Source organism: Erithacus rubecula, assembly GCF_903797595.1.
Source record: "Erithacus rubecula genome assembly, chromosome: 3".
Lineage (NCBI taxonomy): Eukaryota > Metazoa > Chordata > Aves > Passeriformes > Muscicapidae > Erithacus > Erithacus rubecula.
In genome coordinates, this window is record NC_136689.1 from 1,015,060 (window position 1) to 1,029,523 (window position 14,464).

Consider the following 14,464-nt stretch of genomic DNA (forward strand, 5'->3'; position numbering starts at 1 on the left):
TCTTTTCCAATGATTTACACCCTCCTTCCATGAAAAAAAACTTTAAAAAAATCTAATATTGAGTGTAAATCTCTTTATAGGTCTGCAACATGTTTCCCATGGTTTTAATCTTGAGTGAGGGAAGGGAGGGATGAAGTGATGATGAGGCAGGTCCAAAAAGTTGAGAGAGGACATTGGGAATTCTGGTTTGCTGTTTTCCTCAACTTACAGTTTTGCTGCCTCCTAAATTCCTGTAGCTCCTGGATTGAATCCAGCACCATTCTGCAGGAGCTGAATCTGAACTTTTGCTCCTGGTGGAAACCATCAGACACAGCAGCACCTGAACCATGAAGGGAATTCATGGAAAATATGTAGGAAATTGGGAGCAGCACCCAAAACTGTCGTGGGATGTGCTGCAACCACGAGTTGATGCTCCCACTCCATCCCTTGTGGTGCCATTTCATTCCATAAAAAAAAAAATCCTGAATTTCTTCCCTGTGACCTCTTACAAAGTGACCTGGGCTGAGTTTAAAATTTGGATCATTTCAACCTTAACTTTAGGCAGCTTTAGCTGAGGGGTGATGGATTTTGCCTCTAAAACCTTGGCTGTGTTTCCCACCCCGCATCCCCTGGATGCCCTTTGCTGCTGTAATTGCAGCACTAATAACATTTCCATGTCTGAAATTGCAATGGAGACATTTCCATGGAATACCTGGGGCACTCCTGCCCTGTGTCCTGGCCACACTTCCAGCCATCCCAGCCCAAACAGAAGCCTCACTCTTGTGGCCATGGAGAGTTTTCCCTTCCCGATGTTTTTGGCCGCTAAAGCCTCCGCTCCCTTTCTAAATCCAGCCCCAGGACTGGGCTTTGCAGACTTTGGCAAAGGTGAATTCCACAGGATGTGGGGCCATTTCCTCTAATTTCTCTTAAATATGGCCACTAGTTAAGTTTTACTGACTGTTTTCCTGACTCCTTTCCTGTTCTCGTTGCAGGGATTGGGAGCGGCGGCGCTGCCGGTCGATCCTGCTGCAGCTGGATTTCCCTTTCCTGCTTTTCCACTCCATGGAGATTCCCTATCCAGAAACATCCTTAAACCAAAATCCTTTGCTGCTGTAGAGGATCCAACTCCTCCAAAAATGCTGATCCCCCTTCTCCAAAGGTTTCATTCATTCATTCCCAGTATCTCTGCATGGAGGACTGGGATGTACTGGATGCGGCTGAGGTTTTGGTGTCCTCCTCTCTCCTCCTCCCTCAATCCAATCCATCCAATCCAATCCAATCCAATCCAATCCAATCCAATCCAATCCAATCCAATCCATCCAATCCATCCAATCCAATCCATCCAATCCAATCCATCCAATCCATTCAATCCATCCAATCCAATCCAATCCAATCCATCCAATCCATTCAATCCATCCAATCCAATCCATCCAATCCATCCAATCCAATCCAATCCAATCCAATCCAATCCATCCAATCCATCCAATCCAATCCATCCAATCTATTCAATCCATCCAATCCAATCCAATCCATCCAATCCATTCAATCCATCCAATCCAATCCAATCCAATCCAATCCAATCCAATCCAATCCAATCCAATCCATCCAATCCAATCCATCCAATCCAATCCAATCCATCCAATCCAATCCAATCCATCCAATCCATTCAATCCATCCAATCCAATCCAATCCAATCCAATCCAATCCAATCCAATCCAATCCAATCCAATCCATCCAATCCAATCCAATCCAATCCATCCAATCCATCCAATCCAATCCAATCCAATCCAATCCAATCCAATCCAATCCATCCAATCCATCCAATCCAATCCATCCATCCAATCCATCCAATCCAATCCAATCCAATCCAATCCAATCCAATCCAATCCAATCCATCCAATCTAATCCAATCCATCCAATCCAATCCAATCCATCCAATCCATCCAATCCATCCAATCCAATCCAATCCAATCCAATCCAATCCAATCCATCCAATCCATCCAATCCATCCAATCCATCCAATCCATCCAATCCAATCCAATCCAATCCAATCCAATCCAATCCATCCAATCCAATCCAATCCATCCAATCCAATCCAATCCAATCCAATCCATCCAATCCATCCAATCCAATCCATCCAATCCAATCCATCCAATCCAATCCATCTAATCCATCTAATCCATCCAATCCATCCAATCCAATCCAATCCAATCCATCCAATCCAATCCAATCCAATCCATCCAATCCAATCCAATCCATCCAATCCATCCAATCCAATCCATCCAATCCAATCCAATCCATCCAATCCAATCCAATCCATCCAATCCAATCCAATCCAATCCAATCCAATTCAATCCAATCCAATCCAATCCAATCCAATCCAATCCAATCCAATCCAATCCAATCCAATCCAATCCAATCCAATCCAATCCAATCCAATCCAATCCAATCCAATCCCATTTCCCCCTGGAATCTCCAAGGCCAGGTTGGATGGGGTTTGGAGCACCCTGGGATAGCAGAAGGTGTCCCTGCCATGGCAGGAGGTGGCACTGGCACCCAAATCATTCCATGATTCCATGATAATAGAAAAAACCAGGAGCAGTGTCCCATAAAACCATTGGAAGGACAACAACCTGATGTGCTCCATAGTTGGAACTGTAAATGCTGATTTTTGCTCTGACATTTTTTCCTTTATTTCTTCTTCCAAGAAAGAATTCCCTGAATCCCAGTTCCCCACCAGAGGAAGGAGGGATGGACCAGCAGCAAGAGCTGTGCTAGGAATGAACAGCCTTCCCAGAATTCCAAGGTTGGAAAAACACTCTGCAAAGGTTCCCAGGCCAAAGCCCTGGGGCAACTGAAAGCTAAATTAAAAGGGGAAAAAAAAATGAATATTCCCTATTAAACCCAAACCCCAAAGCCTAAGGAAAACACTAAAAGCAATGATTAATATGACAACTGGGCAGCTTTCCCTGAAGACCTGAATTCCCATCAGGATAATCAAATTTGTCTTAAAAATGATAAATAGAGCTACCACTGACCTAAAAATGTTCCTTGATCCCACCACGCTCCAGCTCTTCAAACAGTGGCTGCTTCATCGGGGGAAAAAAAAACCCATTTAAATAAACAAATCATATAAAACAAAACCCACAGGCCCGACACGGATTTTTTCAACGTTCCCTCAGTCTTTTTTGGCTGTTCCGTTCCCTCCCTGGTGTCCAGGTGTAAACAATTCCCAAAAAGAGACTCTGTATCCCTGAATTCCAGCAAAGGTAGCGCTTTGTCTTTCTTTCCCAGAAAGGCTCTCTTTGTGTGGAGTTTCTCCACCAAACCTGGTGATGTTTGGGCCTTTTGATTATTTTTCCCCTCCATTTTTTATTTTTATTTTTTTTTCTCTCTCCCAACATTCCTGTCTCCTTCCATTGGTGGCTCTGGATTCCTTAATGAGATTCCTCTCCCATCTTCTTTTCCACTGCCTGCTCCCCACAAACCTTCATTCCCACACTCCCTGGGCTCCTTGGACATGATCTGGGGGGCATCAGGATTTTCCAGGTGAGGATGGAAAGGGATTTTTTTTTCCATGGATCAACACCCATGGATGCCCTTGAGGAGAAGCTCGTGCTCTGCTGTTTGGGCAGCAGTATTCCTGCAGGAGAAAATCGTGGGATGGTTTGGGTTGGAAGGAATGTTAAAGTCACCCAGTGTCACCCCTGCCATGAGCAGGGACATCTCCCACTATCCCAGGTTCCTCCAAGCCCCATCCAGCCTGGCCTTGGACATTCCAGAGATCCAGGGGCAGCCAATTCCAATAAATCAATGCCACCATTCCAATAAATTCGCTGCTCCAGGTGTTACCTACAACCTCCTCGTGCTCCCATCCAACATTTTTCTCAGTCGCACATTCTGGGAATGCCCAAGGATTGATTGAAGTTGAGATTTCATCTTCTGTCCTTGCCTAAACCACGGATTTAATTTTCAAAGCAACAGTCTGGGCACTGTCAGTCACTGTGGGACCAACCAGGATTTTCCATTGATCCACCTCACCCCCAGGTGGTGTTTGGATCTCTGGGATTTATCACCTGGGCTCTTTTTTTTCCCAGCTGCCTCAGTTTCCCTGAGGAAACATTCACATTTTCCTGGCCTGGGTGGATTAGGTGCCACAATCCTTGCTCTTAATTTGGAATTTTCTTAGGATATGAGTAATGGACTGAGGGAATGGCTCCCACTGCCAGAGGAAAGGGATGGATGGGATATTGGGAAGGGATTCCTGGCTGGGATGGAATTCCCAGAGCAGCTTGGCTGCCCCTGGATCCTGGAATGTCCAGGCCAGGCTGGAGCAGCCTGGGAGATCCCTGCCCATGGAATGGGATCATCCTTGAGGTCCCCTCCCAACCCAAACCATCCCAGGATTCCATCACTTGCTGAGATTCCCAGATTTCAGCTCTATTGATCACTTTCCTAGTGGCAGCAGCTGCCCCCAGTAGCTCCTCCTGAACCATCCATGTTTCCAGTTTCTCCAGTGCCCCAATTTTAACCTAAAACTTTCCTCCAGTGAATGCTCCAACTCCCAACCTTCCCACCTGTGCATTTAGGGATCTACAAACTCTTGGAAAAGAGAATTTCTCTATTAATCACACAAACATTAAACCCTCAGAGCACTTAATCCCTTATCAGTTCTGATAAGGACCTGGAATAAACAGGTGATAACAGAGCCCCACATTTTACCTGATTATTTTAATCCCTTGGGAAATGAGGAGAAGGATGGGAAGCAGCAGGGAGTGGGAATGAGAGTGAACAGGCAGGGAATTGGTTGTTCATTCCCTTGGGGGCTGCTTTCCATCACACCCATCACAGGGTTTATTATAAAATGTCCTTCCCAGCCTGATTTCAAAATCTTATTTTCTCTCCTTCTGCAGTGAAGGAGACTCAATTATTTGTCCAGAGTTTCCTTTGGAATAATTTATGGCTCTGGATGGATTATTTCTACCTTCAGACTCCGGTTTGTCACTTTTCACTGAATATGGGACAGAGCTCAGGGATAAACCTTTAAAATCTTCCCTTTCCTATAAAAATATTCTTTATTTTTATAAGAAAAGGGAAAATCTGCCATGGATACATTTTGAACCTGGGAGATTATGAGGACAATGAGGGACAAAGGTTTCAGTTTCCTGCTGGGAATTGGGTGAAAGGAGGAGGTGAAAGGAAAAACCCCAGAAACCAATTTTATTTGGGATTGGAGATTTTAGGCTGATCCATCTGGGATGGCAAAGACCCATGGCCTGCCTGGGAAGGGTAAATTATTGCAATTTCTGCTGGAAAGGTGTTCTCAGGCACAGGGAAGGTTTATTAAGGATAAATAGAGAGGAATTGTCCTGAAAGTTTCTATATCCCAGTGTCTGATTTTCCAACATAACAACGTCCAACAGGGTCAGGTTAGACTTGGGGCAGGGAGAGAAATACAGGGAAAGAGGGAGGAATAGGGGGGAGAAAAGGTTGGAAAAATAAAAGGGAAAAGGGAGAATTCAGGGAGCAAAAGCATGAGAAACAAAGGGAAAAAGGGAGAAACTGAGAGAGAAAAGGCTGAAAAAACAAAGGGAAAAAGGGAGAAACATGGGGAGAAAAGACTGGAAAAAGAAAGGGAGAAAGGGAGAAAAAAAAGAGAAAAGGCTGGAAGAGCAGAGGGGGAAAGGGAGGAAAAAAGAGAGAAAAGGTGAAAAACAAAGGGAAAAAGGGAGAAACACGGGGAGAAAAGGCTGGAAAAATAAAAAGGAAAAGGGAGAAATTCAGGGAGCAAAGGCATGAGAAACAAATGGGAAAAGGGAGAAACTGAGAGGAAAAAGTCTGGGAAAGCAGAGGGGAAAAGGGAGAAAAAAAAGAAAGAAAAGGCTGGAAAATCAGAGGGGAAAAGGGAGGAAAAAAGAGAGAAAAGGTGGAAAAAACAAAGGGAAAAAGGGAGAAACATGGGGAGAAAAGACTGGAAAAAGAAAGGGAGAAAGGGAGAAACATGGGGAGAAAAGACTGGAAAAAGAAAGGGAGAAAGGGAGAAAAAAAAAAGAAAAGGCTGGAAGAGCAGAGGGGGAAAGGGAGGAAAAAAGAGAGAAAAGGCTGAAAAACAAAGGGAAAAAGGGAGAAACACGGGGAGAAAAGGCTGGAAAAATAAAAAGGAAAACGGGAGAAACCTTAGGGAGCAAAGTCTGGAAAATCAGCCCAGACAGAAGAGACTGTGAGAGCTGAGACTTCAAGGGATTCCCCAACGTGAAATCCCAGCAGAGAAAGAGCTGGGAATTGAGGAGGGCAGAGAAATTCTCATTTTTTCAGTGATTTCCATGCCCACCCTCCTCACTCCAGCCTTTCCCCGAGCCCAGGCTGCTTTTCCCTGCTCCAGCATCCCCACGGCTCCTCAAGGGTTAATCCAGCAGGACGGGAGATCAATTTTCCAGCCTGGAAAGACGTGAAGAGTTTGTAACCTGAGCCGGGCTGGGGATGGACAGAGCCTGGAATAGGATCCTGAAATCCTCAGGATGCTTGGAATTCCTCAGCCAGCAGAATCCATCCGGGATTTTTCCTTGTGATGCTCTGTAAATTCAGAATTTTCAGTGCGAGGATTCTCCAGAAATCCTGAAAATTGGCAGAGTCCTGGATGCTGTTTGGGGAGGAGGGATTGGGAGCTGATGTGTTGGGAGAGCTGTGTAAAATATTTTGTTGTAAGTTTGTTTCTGGGATTGATGGGATCTCACAAAAAAAAACCCACAAAAAACCAAAAAAAACCAAAATAAGACAAAACCAATTCAAAATAAACAAAGAAAAACATAAAAAAACCTCACCAACAACAAAAAAAACCAAGCAAAAAACCCCCCAAAACCAAACAAAAACAAACAAAAAAACCAAAAAACCCCAAAAACCCCCAAAACAAAAAAAAAAACCCCAACCAACCCAAAAAAGAGCCAACCTCACCAAAAAATTCACCAAACCAAAACCACCCCCAAACCCCACCCAAAAATCCCCCCAAAAACTAAAAATAAACCCCCAAAACCAAAGAACAATCAAACAAAACCAAACCCCAAAACACCACCCAAAATCCACCCAAAAACTAAAAATAAACCCCCAAAACCAAAAAACAATCAAACAAAACCCCCAAAACCTCCCAACCAAAAAATCCCCCCAAAACAAAAAACCAAACAAATAAAAAACCCCCAAACCCAAACAAAAAACCCCAAAAACACCCCAAAAAAACCCAAACCAGGAAAAAGGAGATTTCAACTCCCCTGTCCCTGAGGGATTTGGGAATTTTTTTTTTGTTTTTTGGGACAGGCTGCTCTTAAAATGGGTAATTCCAAACTGGCTTTGTCTTACAGGAGATTTCAGCATTTTATTTTATTTTATTTTATTTTATTTTATTTTATTTTATTTTATTTTATTTTATTTTATTTTATTTTATATTTTATTTTATTTTTTTCCAGCATTTGGACTTTCCCCACTGCACCACTCTCAGCACCCTGGGAGGGTTTAATTTTTAATTTTTAATTTTTAATGGAGATTTTTAAGGGAGATTTTTAATGGAGATTTTTTAAGGGAGATTTTTAATGGAGATTTTTAAGGGAGATTTTTAAGGGAGCTTTTTAATACTTTGTTCTGTTGTTGCAAAATCACTTTAATTCCAATCTGGGAATCAAACCTGAATCCTACAGAACAAAAACTGGTGAGAGATCATCTCTCCTTCCCAAACTTTACCACCTTGATGCAAATCTGTGAATTTTTCCACCTGTTTCTTTCCTCCTGTCAGGAAAATTAATCCACAAACTCCAGAGGTTTATGTCCAAAAAGGAGACAGAGGTGCCCTCTTTGCTTTATTTGAATAAAGGGAGAGGCCATGAGGTTTTCCTCCAATTTTTGGAGGATGCAGCCTCATTTTATCCCAATTTTCTGGCTGCATTTCCCTCTCTCTTTCCCATTGCTGAGGTGCTTGAGAGCCTGACACCTGAGATTCCCCTCTCATGTATAACCCTCAATTTTAATTTTTAATTTGTATGGAATTTATGCTTTCCATTGCTTCTTTCACCTTCCAATATCCATTTGATTTACCTGCAAACCTACAGTTTGTTTGTAAATATCTTTTTTTCCCGTCCATCCATCAGCAGAATCCATCCCATTGGTTCCTTTCACCTCTCTCAGTGCTGGTTTTATCTCCCAGCAGACCCACAGCTCCTTTGCAAATCACAATTCCACCATTCCTCTCACTCCCAGCCCATTTTCCATCCCTTGTTCCATTCCCTCAGTGTGGCTCCATCCTTCAGGATCTGACTCCCTGCTCAGCCAGCACCAGCTGCTCCTTTCCTGCTCTTTGCATTTTATTTTTTTGCATTTTTTGCATTTTTTTTCGCTGTTAAAGCCCCGTTGGGAAGCTGAGCCCCGTGGCCCATGCAGCCCTTTGACTCTGCAATTATCCCCGGGTGCTGCTAATCTGCTGCGGGTGGGGCTGGTCCTGCCTGGAACGTGCCTGTGGCTTTCCCCAGCTCTGCCTCTTTGCTGTGGTTCCAGCCCTGCTCAATCCCACAGTGTTTGCAGCAATTCCCACACTCTGCTTTCTCCCCTTTGCTTTTCCTCTTCTTCTCCTTTTTCTATTTTTTTTTTTTTTTTTTTTTTGGTGGAAATGGGATGCTCCTGGTTTGCTTCTCTTTGGGTGTGAAATGAAGATTATTCTCTGGTTTAAATCCATTATCCCCTTCCCTTCCCTTCCCTTCCTTCCCTTCCCTTCCCTTCCCTTCCCTTCCCTTCCCTTCCCTTCCCTTCCCTTCCCTTCCCTTCCCTTCCCTTCCCTTCCCTTCCCTTCCCTTCCCTTCCCTTCCCTTCCCTTCCCTTCCCTTCCCTTCCCTTCCCTTCCCTTCCTTCCCTTCCCTTCCCTTCCCTTCCCTTCCCTTCCCTTCCTTCCCTTCCCTTCCCTTCCCTTCCCTTCCCTTCCCTTCCCTTCCCTTCCCTTCCCTTCCCTTCCCTTCCCTTCCTCCTTATAATTGGAATTTTTTGCACAGACAGAATCAAACCCACCATGCTAGGGGAGAAAAAAGGGCTCTCAGCAGAGAAAAGAGCAGATAATCCAGATTATTTAATCCTACATTCATGATCCAGGCTGGAGAATATAAATTCCAGATTATCCAGTGAGTCTGACTGTAAAATCCTTGATTTTGAGAACCTCATTTCTCTCCCAGCAGCTGCATTTTCTAAAGGACTCAGAGGAGATGAAAATCAACACCCAGAGGCCCCATTTTTTGGGATAACCTGCCTTGTTTCCAGAGGATTATTCCCCATTGCTGTGAAAAAGGTGCAGCAGGAGCTGCTTGGAACGTCTCTAAAATTCCTTTTCCTCTTCCACACCCGCCGGAGCCGCCTCTGCATTTTTCATAAATTATTTTCCTGCTGCAGATTTGTGCAAACTCTGACTTCTCCCATCTCAGGAGAAGATGAGACCCCAGAGGTCTCCTTTATTTCCAGCCCTGTAATCCCTTAAAACGTTTTGCATCCTCTGTTGTCTCCTCTTTATTCATTCCATGTGGGAATTCTGGATTTCCTCAAGGCTTTGCTCCATTTTTGGGGATCTCTGATTGTTCAAAGCCATGGAGCTGTTCACTCAGTGGCCATGAAAAATCCAAAGGAGCTGGCAGAGGGATATTTTGGGATCAGGCACAGTTGTGTTTCCTTGGCTGGTGGCCAGGGCTCTGTAAATATGGAATGGGACAATGGAATCATCCCTTTAGTGTCCAGAGCAGCACAGGAATGGGAAAGGTCTAGACTTGGAGCTAAAAAATGCTGCAGGAATGATCCCAGCTGATCCAGAGTTGGATTTGTTGGATTTCCCAGGGATTTTGCACAATTGAACCCTTGGCTGGGACCGAAGGGGGTGAGAGTGGGATGTTCCTGACTCCCCATCCTCCTTCCAAAGGTTCAGCTCCTCCCAGAATCATGGAATGGTTTGGTTTGGAAGGGAATTTTAAAGATTTAGATTCATGATAAACCTGGGAAAGAGCTTAATCCTTCTTAATTCCCAAATCTCTACTGAGAGTAGGAAAACTTTGTTTGGGCCAATGCCAGGAGCTTCCCTTTCCCTTCCACCTCCTCATTTTTCTGTGGGATTTTGATGCTCCCACAACACAAACTGAAATTCCAGTAGGACCAGCCTGCTGCTCCTGAAGGAACTCCTGAAAAAAATTATTCCTGTCAAATCCTCTGGGAATCAAATGCCAAATCCTGGGAATTTAGAATGGTTTGTGTTGGAAGGGACCTTAAGGATCACCCAGCACCCATGGGCAGGGACACCTCCCACTGTCCCAGGGGGCTCCAAGCCTCACCCAACCTGCCCTTGGCAAATTTATTCCAGCCCCTCACCACCCTCACAGGGAAGAATTCCTTCTCAATATCTAAATGTCTCAATATCTCAATATCTAAATATATCAATAGCTCAATATCTAAATATCTCAATATCTAAATAATTCAATAACTCAATATCTAAATATCTCAATATCTAAATATCTCAATATCTCAATATCTCAATATCTCAATAACTTAATATCTACATATCTCAATATCTCAATATCTCAATATCTCAATAACTCAATATCTAAATATCTCAATATCTAAATACCTCAATACCTCAATATCTAAATATCTCAATATCTCAATATCTCAATACCTCAATATCTAAATATCTAAATATCTCAATATTTCAAAATCTATGTATCTAAATATTTAAATATCTCAATATCTAAATCAGGCTCAGTCCTGTTTATCCCAGGCATGTTTTGAGTTTCTTCTTCACCTTCTTCTTTATGAGTTAAGGTGCTACTGTGAAATTAAATAAAAAAGTCCACATTGTGGGTCATGGGTGGTTAATTGTCAGGTTAAAAGTAAAAATAATTTAAGTAGCATTTCTTAATTAGACAATTTGCCCTCAGAAGATCTTGTAAAGAGAGAAACAGATCTCCATTTTTTAGTTTGTTAGCTTGAAGTGCTGTAAAACTCATGGTCTATGAGACTGTAATATGAATAAGTAAACATAAATATATAAATATAAATAATAAATACGAAATATAAATAATGTAATAAACATCCAAATCCAAACAAAAAATACTGTCTCACACATTCAATCCCAACCCTAGCAAAAATAAAATAAATAAAACTGAACACAGTGGTGCCCCCCGTGAGAATTGAACTCAGGACCTTCAGATTATGAGACTGGAAATGATGAGATTATGGAAAAAAAAAAAGATTATTAAAAGCAATAAAATGCAACACAGGAGCACAGAGGAAAATCCAGGGATGAGAGGAATTTGTGCTTCCCAAGGACACAGATTCACTCCCAGTGCAGTGCCTGCTGATCCTTCACTCCAGAACCCTTAAATGATTTCTTTTTTTGGCTCATGGGGAGCATCCAAGAGTGAAAGTGAGCCTGGAAAGAATTTTCCACAGCTGTTTTTTGGATTACCTCTCACACCTTTCTAAACCAAACCTTCACAGCTCGTTGGTCACCTGGATGTTTATGGGGAAAAGCTTCCAGAATGGAGGGCAGGAAAAGGGATCCAAGGAATTCCAGGTGATTCCCCACTAGGATTCCACATGCAGACCTGGATTTGGAGCCTCTATCTCATCCAGGAAAAGGATTGTTGGGAATGAACATCATCAAACCCTGTTAATTTTGGGGTTAAGTTTGGGATCCAGCTCAGGTTTCACTTGCAATCTCTCAGTTGGTTTTTTTAACCCTGACAAGGAGCATGGAGTGACAGCAGCTTGTTTATCCCACTGCTCCTCCATCCTGTGGAGAATTCCCTGGAATTCCTCCTTAGCAGCATCCCTGGAAGTTCAGAAGGTTTGTGGATGTGGCAATTGGGATGTGATTTAGTGGGGGAATAAATGTTGGACTCTGTGCTCTAAAAGGTCTTTTCCAACCCAAAGAATTCCATTTCCTCTTTTCCCCCCTCCCACCTTTTATCTACCCTGTCCAAGTCATTCCAGAAAAAAAACAGGATTTCTAGGGAATAATCCTCCTTCTAAGCATCTTTTTTTCCATGGTTCTCCTTGAATCAAGCCACTGGTTATTCCCAGAGAAATTTGGATTCTTTCCCTCTCCTCTGGCTCTGGAAGGATCCCCTCAGCTGTTGAAGACTCCCAAAGGATAATTTCTTTTTAGAGGATAATTTTCTTTCATTCACATTCTGGAATTCCTTCGTGATGAATTGATTTGGGATGAGAGTGGGATTTGCATATCAGGGCTTGTTGGATCACCTTCAAGCAATTAAAAAAACTCCAAAAATATAACCCCCAGAATTAAACTCTGGTGCTGATTTCTGGGTTTGTGTCCAAGAGGGATCTCTTCCTGAGCTGGAAAAATACACAAAATAAACAATGGACAAGCTCTGGCAGAAAATGGGGTGAACCCAAAAATCCAGGTGGGATCTTCCAATTGAAAACAAAGGAAACACACACACACGCAAAAAAAAACCCTAATGGAAAAGGAACTTGAAATATTCCCACTGGAGCTTTTCCAGAGTTGCCAGCAGTGTTTGTAATTCAGGGTTCCTTTGGTTGATTTTTCCTGTTTGGATTTGGATGAAGGCAAAGGAAGAGGTGGAACAGTAAAAGGGACAAGACTGGAAGGTCCATCCCAATCCCTGAGTCCCTGGGATGCCCTGAGCTCCCCACTCATCCCCATCCCTCTTTCCAAGGCTCAGAATTTGGGATGGGATTGCTCCTCCACCATCTGTGGCAGTTACCTCACCAACTTTGCTTTGCCAAGCCCCAGGAATTGTTGGAATGGGGGAAAATGCAATTCTGGGTGTTTGATCTTGGATCCTGCTCCCATCCCAATCCTAAAATCAGAAGAATTTGGATCTGATCACCCACCCAGGCTGCCAGGGAGGAGCAGAATTGCAGCAGGATTTTCATTTCTGGAGGCACATCTGGGCTGGATGTGCTGTTCCCTGATTCCAGCACAAAATGTGGAGGCAAGATGTGTTCCCTGCTCAGACTGTGCCTGGCAGGGATGGGGAGTGATGAGTGAGTGATAACCCAGGCTGCTGACAGGTTCCTGTGTGAGATCCTGGGATGCTGGAGCAGGATTTGGGATTTGGGATTTTTTTTTTCCCCCCCTGTCTGGACACCCCCTCCTGCTCCCAAATGCCAGAGGGGAGGAATGTCTACACCACAGAGCAGCCTGAGCACAGGGATGGTTTTCCTGAGTCCTCCTGCACAAAATGGGAAGATCCATCCTTGTTAAAGATGGATGTGGACGAGATAAATATTCTGGATGTTTTTATTGACACTTAATCAATGATGATCTCGTCCAAAATTGATAAATCCCTGGTTCTGTGATTTCCTCCTTGTTTCTGGGGGACTGTGCAATCACCACCTGACCTGCAGACATTTGGAGTTGGGTTCATCATTCTGGGCTGGGATTTGTGCACTCCCATTATCCCAGGCTGCTCCAAGTCCTGTCCAAGCTGGCCTTGGACACTTGCAGGGATCCAGGGGCAGCTTCTCTGGGAATTTAATTCCAATTCCTATCCAGCCTCCCAACCTTCCCAATATCCCAACAAATCAACTCCTCTTTCTGTTTAAATGACCTTGACTGATTTGAGAGTGAAGGCAACACAAAATTCACATCCCAGCTGTTGCATCTTCCAAAACTTGGTGTTACCTGAGAAGGAAGATCTGGGAACACTGAAACATCAAATAATTCCCTAGGACAGCTCCAGTGAGTCAACCAAACCTCACCTGTTCTCCCTCTCTGGAGGAATTTCCAAGGAACAAGTTTTCTCAAGGAACTCTCCAGCCCCTCAGGGAAAGGCTGTGTGGGACATCAGAGCTTCTCCTCCTGCCCTGTGCCTCTGCCCCTGGCTCTGCTTTCCCCCTGGCATCCCTTGGGGCCAGGAAAAGGCAGGATGCTTTCCTGAGGGGTGACTCTGACGCAGCCAGGAGCAGATGTTGGGAGCTGAGGCTCCAATTCCACGGGGAGCACATGGAGGAGGGAGGAGCAGCCCTGACTGGAACTCTTTTAAACAGGGATGAAACGTTCCTCTTTGGAAAGATGCTGGAATATTTCAGCTTGTCACTCAGCTTTTGCTCTTTTTTTCCAAATTTTTTTTTTTTTTCCTGATTTCCAGATGCTCCGATGAAGCAGTTTTTTTTGGTGAAGTAAAAATAAATTTTGATTGAAATAGTAAGGTTCCATGAGATTTTTTTACTCAATTTTTTTTTTAATTTATTCCATGGATCTGCATGGAAGTGGAAATACTCCCATGTATGAAAGTTTACCTGATTTTTGTGTAATAAAAGAAATTATCTCACTGATTAAATCTTGCCCTGGACTGTATTTCTGCATAATGGAATTTATTTCTGGATCCTGGGATGTATTTCTGGATCCTGGGATGGATTTCTGGGCTGTATTTCCAGATCACAAAATAGATTTATGGATCACAGAATTAGTTTCTGGATCAAGGATTGT